We start from the raw sequence: 4,144 nt of genomic DNA, 5'->3' as shown, positions 1-4,144 counted from the left end.
CGGTTGGATCAATTTCTAAGGAAATCTAGAGCCATACATTATGCACTAAGACATGTTGCAGCTCTGATTGACTAATTTCGAAATCTGGCCGTAATTTTGTAATTAGGCTGTAATCTATAATCAGTAATAAATTTTGATCGGGTTGCATCTCAGTCTAAAAAATTTCCAGTAATTCTACCTGAAAAAAAGAGGAATAACTACATGAATCAGGCAAAGTGATCTCACCTGAAAAACACCTGAGGCTACCTCAATTTTTCAGGAATTTTAATTGAAATCTCTATGGATAACTGGCTTAATTTTTAAAGGAACATGCCTAAAAAACGTTCAAGGAGTTTAAGCAAATTATTCTGTTTGAGGTCCTCTTACCTTAATTTTACCTAAATTTCCTACCCAGCTTCAGGTGTTCTTCTGAAGAGAAAAATTTAAAATGTACACGAATTATTCAGGAATATTTAATTGTTTTTCCAGGCACCGGTTGACCCTTCTTTGAAACCCCAAAGACGTCATTTGAGATCATTTTATGTTTTTATGGTCTTATGGTATCAAAAATGCCATACAACCAAACATGCCTTACGTATGATTTCCAAGAAACATTTTTTTGTGGTCAACCAGGGGTTAAGGTATCCCGGATCTTGTGCCCCCCCCCCCCCCAGTACGTTATGCGCCCCCCAGTTACAGAGCACGTGCCATTACATAGTAAATCATTATGTAAAAATATGATACGTGCGTCTGGGGGTGCAAATAATATGCGCCCACAAAGCTGGGGGGCACAAACGGAAAAAAATCAGTTAACCCATTAGGTCTCTTTTTCAAACAAAACAAGCGCGTTCCTACGAAAACAAGCGCGTTCCCCGTACCTAACCGCAAGTGCGATTCAGTACTGGGCAGCATAATTGCAATTCCTCATCATTACTGAATCATAAACTGATTCAGGTAACTTTTTTGACTTGTCAGACTTGCGTTCAGTCTGATTTTACAATGGTCAGACTTGGGTCAAGTGCAAAAACAAAGTTCGCACTATGGGGATCGAACACATGATGTCCTGCTCCCTAGACGTTAGTTCTCCTTCCTGCGTCATCCTGACTGTTGCACGGTTGTCTTTTGAGCCGTTGTTATACGCTTGACAGAAACTAATTTCAAGCGAGAAAGCGAGCAAAATATATTACACGGGAGACTTGCATTCACAATTGCCCAGTAATAATTTACACTTGGATTTGGGTACGATGAAGAAAATGAGCTAATGGCGGGCCGCAAGTTTCTCACCGGTTTTTGATCAAGTGGTGTGACGCCTAGATTACATTTAAAAAAGCAGTTAGGTTTTTAAAATCTTAAAAACTATTCAGGTATAAAATATTTGAAATTAAACAGAGATAAAATCAATCTAATTGAGAACAACGTAGCTAATCCGCTAAGATTCATCAGCTTTTTAAATTATTAAGATAATTTAGCTTTAATGAGGACCTTATGAAGGACAAAAAACAACCGGGCATGAATGTTTTCTGTAATATGGCGTCCACATTTATCTAGTAAGTATTCCAAATATCTGGTAAGCAACAAAACAAAGACCATATTATATCCTTTCCTTCTACATCTCTTCACTTAAAGATTTTTTATGTTCTTTGGATGAAGCCATCCAAATATTAAGTTTAATGTTGACCACAGAGGCCTCCTTATAATCGTTTTTTGTAATACAAGAGATCAATTTGTCAAAAACGAATTTTTTCAGCTTTCAAATTTATCTGACCATTTCACATTTTTTCAACATAAATTTAAAGAGACAACGGCGTTAGTGCAATCTTTTAAACACCAAATTGTTTTCTGGTAGTTAACCGAAGTCAAAAAAATACAGAAAGGCTGCGAAATTATGAAAATATTTCATCTGTAAGTGGGTCACTTAGAGTCGGGCAAAATTCCTGGGAAAACATTATGTGAACAAAAGTTTATGGGGAAAGCTTGGCATTTGCATTTCCTTTAGGAACTTAGTAATACAACATCCTCGCTGTATTGTCGGAGGTTACAATATTTTAGCAATTAATATATCAAATATTTGATCATTTGTGAACGATGTTCTTATAGAACCTGGTTATTATTCACCGTTATATTAGAAACTAATTTTTTCAGTTTTCTAATCTCAAAATTGAACTTTAATTTATTTTTAGGCATATGAATATTTTTTTCTCTGAAAAATAACGCAAAGCCCGTCAAAACTGCTTGATTAGCTGAAAACTGTCAAAACCCGTCATTTATCATTACGGGTAGTTGGACCCCAATTTTATGGTGCGAATTTGCATTCATTCGTAAGTTAGTCGCACAAACAATCCTAATACATTTAATCTTAGTTAAACCGTGTGAACAACGCTTACCATGAGCGAGACACTTTACAACACTTGAGCCATAAATCGTGAGCAGACTTCGCAACCAAGAAACTTTAATTAATTTAGGTCAAACAACGCGTAATGAATACCTTTTTGTTATTTATAACCGGTCTTGTCAGCTAGGGTAATACTGACAGACTAAAGATAATTATTCTTAAAAAAAACCACTAAAGTTAGAGCTTATTTACGCTGCATATCATCGCAAATACGAATAGAAAAAGCATGTTTTACTAGAAGTTATTAAAAAATTTTTTCCTAAATGCATCTCATTTTAATGCCTTATTTTCAATACTTTCTGGAAACGATAAAAGTTCATTTTTTTGCAATGAAGTTCCACTTCAGTGAAGTATGATTGTCGGCATTCGTCGATTGTTCAATTAGAAGTTCATTGTCCATTTAGAAGTCCTTTTGATGGTTCAAATAGAACAATAAAATAAAGTCGATCAGACAACTTCAAAATCTGAGAATCTTCTGGACGCCCTCCAAGCGCAGTAAACAATGAGCCCAAGCAACACAAGTCCAACTGCAGATCCAAGAATGGCTAATAAAACAATTCCGCTGAAACAAACAAGATTCATTTCAGATAGAAGAAATAATCCCAGGTACAGGTGCCCGACCTGAGGCAGTTCTGGTCTGATTACATTTTGAGATCAAGTGGTACCAGACTATCCGGACCAGAGTGAGCTCCGGTGAAACAGACTTGATTCGTGGGCAAGGGTTTCTGACCCGCACTTGATGAAAACGGAATTAGTCAGCGCTTTTTGTTGCTAGAGCGCTGAAAATTGCTGAATAGTTTGGATAATTGCTGAAAGCAGCGAAATGCTCATTAGTCTTTCCCAAATTTTTAGCAGCAATTTAAGCAATTTCTACCGACAAACTATTCAGCAATTTACGCGACTTGGGTTCAACAACATTATTGGGTCGAGAGAAATTTGGAAAAAAAGTGGATGTGAAAAAAAGAAGGAAATTTGTATTACATTTTCATTGAAAATTTCTATTTGCTTTCTAAATTAAGAGAAACTTTCGTGTAACTACTTTTTACGCTCCTAGAAAGCAAGTCAATTTTCACTATGCTGGTGTAAATGTTGACGAAATCGGTTAACAGAAAACGCTTTTTTTGACAAATTCTGTTTGAAAAATGATCTCTCTCAAGATTCGGTTTCATAGTTGCAACTAACCAAGTTTGCTCGCAGTCACTCAAGTCATATCCTTCCCAATAGTCGTAATCGTAATCATAGTCATCAACGAAAACAGCTTTATTATTAGCAAAAAGACACAGTAAAATTAATAAAACTAACAACATAACGAAGTTACATTAGAAACTGCAAAGAATAATGCATTAAGCATTTTTGGTTTGTAGTTGAGTGAATATTGTTCAAAACGCATAAAGAGCTCAGCTAAACTTTAATGATAATAACTTGAGGACAATTTATTACATATTGACACCGCTTTATTTGGCTGTTTTAGACAAAAATTTGTTTTGAATTAGCCTCAACTGAACAAGAAACGTTACCAAAAAACAATGCCAAAATACAAAAATATTTGCGTCAACGAGCTGCGGTAATTTTGGAACGGGTAATATGTCCGAGGCCAACAAAAAATAAATTAGACAGATAATAGCCGATATCAGATTCTGCGGCTATTTTGGTACTTGCCGGAATTGGTCGTCATTTTTGGGCCAGCTGCTGCAAAAATGCTTTAGCTCATTTGTTTGTGAAGTTATTGTAAAAATTAGGAGGATATAGATTTGATCTGGTTAGAAGACCATT

General features: G+C 35.7%; 1 long non-coding RNA gene across 1 annotated transcript; it reads right to left on the bottom strand.

Annotated features, from left to right (window-relative positions):
- Positions 1 to 2,600: 2,600 nt before the first annotated feature.
- LOC142351032 (uncharacterized) lies at positions 2,601 to 3,683 on the bottom strand. Its single transcript, XR_012760935.1, has 2 exons — positions 3,554 to 3,683; positions 2,601 to 2,933 (listed from the first exon to the last, which is right to left on the bottom strand). It is a non-coding gene; the product is annotated as an uncharacterized LOC142351032 (long non-coding RNA).
- Positions 3,684 to 4,144: the final 461 nt, after the last annotated feature.

This window comes from Convolutriloba macropyga, chromosome 12 (genome assembly GCF_964194025.1).
Source record: "Convolutriloba macropyga chromosome 12, txConMacr16.3, whole genome shotgun sequence".
NCBI lineage: Eukaryota > Metazoa > Xenacoelomorpha > Acoela > Convolutidae > Convolutriloba > Convolutriloba macropyga.
The sequence above is the reverse complement of the archived record's forward strand: the minus strand, read 5'-3'. Positions and strand labels throughout refer to the sequence as shown.